Source organism: Lepidochelys kempii, chromosome 26, assembly GCF_965140285.1.
Source record: "Lepidochelys kempii isolate rLepKem1 chromosome 26, rLepKem1.hap1, whole genome shotgun sequence".
NCBI lineage: Eukaryota > Metazoa > Chordata > Testudines > Cheloniidae > Lepidochelys > Lepidochelys kempii.
The window spans coordinates 15,843,637-15,850,075 of record NC_136405.1 but is presented as its reverse complement, the minus strand read 5'-3'; positions in this window follow the sequence as shown (position 1 = coordinate 15,850,075).

Below are 6,439 nucleotides of genomic sequence, written 5' to 3'. Positions count from 1 at the left end.
CTCCCCGGGGATGCTGCAGGTTTGGGTGACGAGTTTTGCGTTAGTCATGCGCAAAGTGCAGCTAAAGTGCAGCGATTGCCGGTTCCTGTGCCTCTTCGTTCGCGCCCTGTCTCGCTGCTCCCCTCCCGCCCCAGACCCCTTGTCCCAATCTGCGCAGGAGAGCCAGGCTCCCAGCCTGCCCTCGCGCTGGCCACTACCCCCGTCCCTGGGGGAAATGTCCTGCTCAGCCCCTGCAGCCCTGGGCAGGAACACGCTCAGTTGCTCTGCAGAAACCGAGCATGCTCAGCGCATTCAGAATTGTCAGAAGGGAGCAGCCAAACTCTCACAAGTCTCCATGGGGCACTTGCTGCAAAGGTTTTTCAAAGGCTCGTAACTTGGCCAAATGTGGGTGTATTTTTAGGAAAGCAGCAAAAGGCCCCTCCCAGCCACCGGGACAACCCCCTGCTCCAAAGCTTGGGGACGCTAGAGCTTCTCAACCAAGGTTATAAGGGGTTTTTTAACAGGGACCAAACAACGTATTTCCCCCCCGATCTCCTTCTTGGAAACATCTGGGCTGAAACTTTTCTGAACACACAGCTCAAGGCAGATGCTCGGCCTGGAAAATATCCACCCAAAAGCCCAACCTGAGCCAAAGCAGCTGCAAACAGGACCGTGCATTGGCAGGCGCCGGGCGACCTTGATGAGAGATGCTGCTACCGGCTCTGCCTGTGATAAAGAAGAGTGTGAGCCTGGTGGGGCTCGGTCTCATTCACCGCAGCGCATCTGCCCCAGGTGGAATTGAGCAGCCCACGTAGTCTCGCATGTTGGCAATAAAAGCTGACGAGATAAAGGTTATCGCTGAGAAATTAGATCAGGGTTCGAGGGCAACCTGAAGTGTTGTTTCCCTGAAGAGAGCAGGAACTCCCCTCCCCCTGCCGTGGGCCAAGTCAGGGGGTTCTGAGTGGGTGAGGGACATAGCCCACAGCTGAGAGGGTAGGGGGGTGGGTGAGGGGCAGTGGCTTTGAGCATGGGTTGGTAGGTGGCTGGGGTGTGTGATGGCTGGTGGGCTGGAGTCGGTGTGTGATGTGGATGTGCGGTTGTGGTGGCTGGGGGTAGGTGTGGGGCTGGGGGTGGCAGTGTGGGGGTGGGGTGGCTGGGGGTAGGTGTGGGGGTATGGGGGTGGGGGGTCTGGTTGTGGGGCTGGGGGTGGCAGTGTGGGGGTGATGGGCTGGGGTGGCTGGTTGGGGTGGCTGCGGGTAGGTGTGGGGCTGGGGGTATGGGGGTGGGGGGTCTGGTTGTGGGGCCGGGGGTGTGCAGTGTGGGGGTGAGGTGTGCGGTTGTGGTGGCTGGGGTTAGGTGTGGGGCCGGGGGTGTGCTGTGTGGGGATGACTGGCTGGGGGTGGGGTGTCTGGTTGTGGTGTCTGGGGGGGGGGGGTTTGGTGTATGGCTGGCAACTCCCCACACTGCTGAGGGATGCAGCGGCCGAGTCCCTGGGCGTTTCACCCCCTGGTGTAAGTGCAGAGCCCCAGCCCGGCCGTCTCGTGGGGTCCCCGGCACACGGACGGCGTGAGCGACCTGATCGCACAGAGCACGTGGGCTCCTGCTCAGCCCCTGCGCCCAGCGCTGACAATCAGCCTCCCCGGGGGCCGAGCACCATCCCGCAGAGCATCCCGGGGCACCCGGAGCACCCAGCCAGACGCTTTGCACAGAGTCTAACTTGTCATTTTGCTCTTCACTTAACAGCCAACCAGAGAGATCACCTGGAACCCGCCCCACGCAGGGCCCCACCTCGCCCCCCTTCCCTGCGCAGCGCAGGGGGGCCAGCTGTGGCCCCCTCTCCATGCAGCTCCTGCATGTGGCTGCACTCAGCGTGGGCAGGGGAGAATGGCTGAAGAGACCGAGGCCCGCCAGGGCCTGCCAGGACAAGCCCCACAGTGTCCTCCTTGTAGGCGAGCACTTAAGTCAATGACTCTTTTGTTAGCCCTTTGCCACCGGCCTTCGGGGTCTCTGCAGGGCTGCCAGCTTTCTAACTGCACAAAACCGAACCCCCTCTCCCCGCTCCCCACTCTGCCCCGCCTCCAAGGCCCTGCTCCTGCCCCGCCCCTTCTCTGAGGCCCCGCCCCTGCTCACTCCATCCCCCCTCCCTCTGTCACTCGCTCTCCCCACCCTCACTCACTTGCTCATTTTAACCAGGCTGGGGCCAGAAATGAGTTCAGGGTGCTGGAGGCAGGGGGTTGGGGTGTGGGGGGATGTGGCGGGGGTGAGGGCTCTGGCTGGGGGTGCAGATTCTGGGGTGAGGCTGGAGATGAGGGGGTTGGGGTGCAGGAGGGGGCTTTGGACTGGGATCAAGGGGTTTGGAGAGTGGGGCAGGGGCAGGGAGTTGGGGCATGGGAGGGGGTCAGGGGTGCAAGCTCCAGGTGGTGCTTACCTCAAGCAACTCCTGGAAGCAGTCCCTGCCCCCGCCCCCAATTCCCGGCCAATGGGAGCTGTGGGGGCAGTGCTTGGGGCGGGGCCAGCGCTTGGGGCGGGGCCAGCACGTGGAGCCGCCTGACTGCCCCTACGCACAGGAGCCAGAGGCAGGACATGCTGCTGCTTCTGGGAGCTGCACAGTGCCACGGCAGGCAGGGAGCCTGCTTTAGACCCACCGCTGAACGGAGCCACCAGGGTCCCTTTTCGACCGGATGTTCCTGGCAACCCTAGATCCCTGTCCAACATGGAGGCCCCCCACCACATTCCCAACAGGGTTTGCAGCTTTGTGGGGATCCATATAATGTGTTCACAATGGCCCCTGTACAAGTGTAGGCTTGGGGCGGGCTGGTTTCTTGTACGGTGTGTGAGGCAACAGGAGTGATGCAGTGGTGGGAGTCTGCTATAGACCACCGGACCAGGGGGATGAGGTGGATGCGGCTTTCTTCCGGCAGCTCACGGAAGCTACTAGATCGCATGCCCTGGTTCTCATGGGTGACTTTAATTTTCCTGATATCTGCTGGGAGAGCAATACAGCGGTGCATAGACAATCCAGGAAGTTTTTGGAAAGCGTAGGGGACAATTTCCTGGCGCAAGTGCTAGAGGAGCCAACTAGGGGGGGCGCTTTTCTTGACCTGCTGCTCACAAACCGGGTAGAATTAGTGGGGGAAGCAAAAGTGGATGGGAATCTGGGAGGCAGTGACCATGAGTTGGTTGAGTTCAGGATCCTGACACAGGGAAGAAAGATAAGCAGCAGGATACGGACCCTGGACTTCAGGAAAGCAGACTTCGACTCCCTCAGGGAACGGATGGGTAGGATCCCCTGAGGGACTAACATGAAGGGGAAAGGAGACCAGGAGAGCTGGCTGTATTTCAAGTAATCCCTGTTGAGGTTACAGGGACAAACCATCCCGATGTGTCGAAAGAATAGTAAATATGGCAGGCGACCAGCTTGGCTTAACAGTGAAATCCTTGCGTATCTTAAACATAAAAAAGAAGCTTACAAGAAGTGGAAGATTGGACAAATGACCAGGGAAGAGTATAAAAATATTGCTCGGGCATGTAGGAATGATATCAGGAGGGCCAAATCGCACCTGGACCTGCAGCTAGCGAGAGATGTTAAGAGTAACAAGAAGGGTTTCTTCAGGTATGTTGGCAACAAGAAGAAAGCCAAGGAAAGTGTGGGCCCCTTACTGAATGAGGGAGGCAACCTAGTGACAGAGGATGTGGAAAAAGCTAATGTACTCAATGCTTTTTTTGCCTCTGCCTCTGTCTTCACGAACAAGGTCAGCTCCCAGACTGCTGTGCTGGGCATCACATCATGGGGAATAGATGGCCAGCCTCTGTGGAGAAAGAGGTGGTTAGGGACTATTTAGAAAAGCTGGACGTGCACAAGTCCATGGGGCCGGACGAGTTGCATCCGAGAGTGCTGAAGGAACTGGCGGCTGTGATTGCAGAGCCATTGGCAATTATCTTTGAAAACTCGTGGCGAACGGGGGAAGTCCCGGATGACTGGAAAAAGGCTAATGTAGTGCCCATCTTTAAAAAAGGGAAGAAGGAGGATCCTGGGAACTACAGGCCAGTCAGCCTCACCTCAGTCCCTGGAAAAATCATGGAGCAGGTCCTCAAAGAATCAATCCTGAAGCACTTGCATGAGAGGAAAGTGATCAGAAACAGCCAGCATGGATTCACCAAGGGAAGGTCATGCCTGACTAATCTAATCGCCTTCTATGATGAGATTACTGGTTCTGTGGATGAAGGGAAAGCAGTGGATGTATTGTATCTTGACTTTAGCAAACCTTTTGACACGGTCTCCCACAGTATTCTTGTCAGCAAGTTAAAGAAGTATGGGCTGGATGAATGCACTATAAGGTGGGTAGAAAGTTGGCTAGATTGTCGGGCTCAACGGGTAGTGATCAATGGCTCCATGTCTAGTTGGCAGCCAGTGTCAAGTGGAGTGCCCCAGCGGTCAGTCCTGGGGCCAGTTTTGTTCAACATCTTCATAAATGATCTGGAGGATGGTGTGGATTGCACTCTCAGCAAATTTGCGGATGATACTAAAGTGGGAGGAGCGGTAGATACGCTGGAGGGCAGGGATAGGATACAGAAGGACCTAGACAAATTGGAGGATTGGGCCAAAAGAAATCTGATGAGGTTCAATAAGGATAAGTGCAGGGTCCTGCACTTAGGACGGAAGAACCCAATGCACAGCTACAGACTAGGGACCGAATGGCTAGGCAGCAGTTCCTGGGAAAAGGACCTAGGGGTGACAGTGGACGAGAAGCTGGATATGAGTCAGCAGTGTGCCCTTGTTGCCAAGAAGGCCAATGTCATTTTGGGATGTATAAGTAGGGGCATAGCGAGCAGATCGAGGGACGTGATCGTCCCCCTCTATTCGACAATGGTGAGGCCTCACCTGGAGTACTGTGTCCAGTTTTGGGCCCCACACTACAAGAAGGATGTGGATAAATTGGAGAGAGTCCAGCGAAGGTCAACAAAAATGATTAGGGGTCTGGAACACATGACTTATGAGGAGAGGCTGAGGGAACTGGGATTGTTTAGTCTGCGGAAGAGAAGAATGAGGGGGGGATTTGATAGCTGCTTTCAACTACCTGAGAGGTGGTTCCAGAGAGGATGGTTCTAGACTATTCTCAGTGGTGGAAGAGGACAGGACAAGGAGTAATGGTCTCAAGTTGCAGTGGGGGAGGTTTAGGTTGGATATTAGGAAAAACTTTTTCACTAGGAGGGTGGTGAAACACTGGAATGCGTTGCCTAGGGAGGTGGTGGAATCTCCTTCCTGAGAAGTTTTTAAGGTCAGGCTTGACAAAGCCCTGGCTGGGATGATTTAATTGGGGATGGGTCCTGCTTTTGAGCAGGGGGTTGGACTAGATGACCTCCTGAGGTCCCTTCCAACCCTGATATTCTATGATTCTATGATCCTAGGCTATGGGGGGTTGGTTTGTTGTCCAATGGGTGGGTGTGGGGCTGCGGTGGGTATGTTGGGGGTTGGGGGTTGGTTGCCCCTCTTGCCCCGGGCTGGTGCTAGTCTTTGGTTCATGTCCCTTCATGGGTGTAATGCACCACGCCCCTCCCCCGTCAGCAGGGCCAGATTAGGACATTCTGAGGCCCTAAACTCTGTCAAGTGTAAGAGGGTCCATACTATTAAAAAAAAATTAATTTCTTATTTTCACAGAAAGGACATTGAATACATAACACGAAGGCTTTATAGTTGCATATATACAAAGGCGAAGTTGTAAAAATAGAATAATAATCTAACTAAAACACGTCTTGCAATATTCCTGTTTGCATTATAAAAAATAGTTTCAAATTAACATATTTTCATCTTAATTAGTAGATATGAAAACTTTATATCTACAGCAACACAAAAGCAATTAGTTACACAGACCAGCTTACTTAATAGAAGCAGTACAACCTGCAGTATGTCTGTTTGCACATCACATTAATTTTAACACTGAAATTTAAAATATTTTCTTTTGTGATTCTGGGAAAGCAAAGTCATTGATGATGTCCTCAAATGATAAGCTATGGTGTTTGTCACTTTTGATGGCTGTATTATAAAGAATCCTTATTGAGGTTGCTGGAACAAACCTTCCCACTCTGGAGAAAGAACAGTAAACATGGCAGGCGACCAGCTTGGCTTAACAGTGAAGTCCTTGCTGATCTTAAACACAAAAAAGAAGCTTACAAGAAGGGGAAGACTGGACAAATGACCAGGGATGAGTATAAAAATATTGCTTGGGCATGTAGGAATGAAATTAGGAGGGCCAAATTGCACCTGGAGCTGCAGCTAGCGAGAGATGTTAAGAGTAACAAGAAGGGTTTCTTCAGGTATGTTGGCAACAAGAAGAAGGTCAAGGAAAGTGTGGGCCCCTTACTGAATGAGGGAGGCAACCTAGCGACAGAGGATGTGCAAAAAGCTAATCTACTCAATGCTTTTTTCATCTATGTGTTCACAAACAAGGTCAGCTCCCAG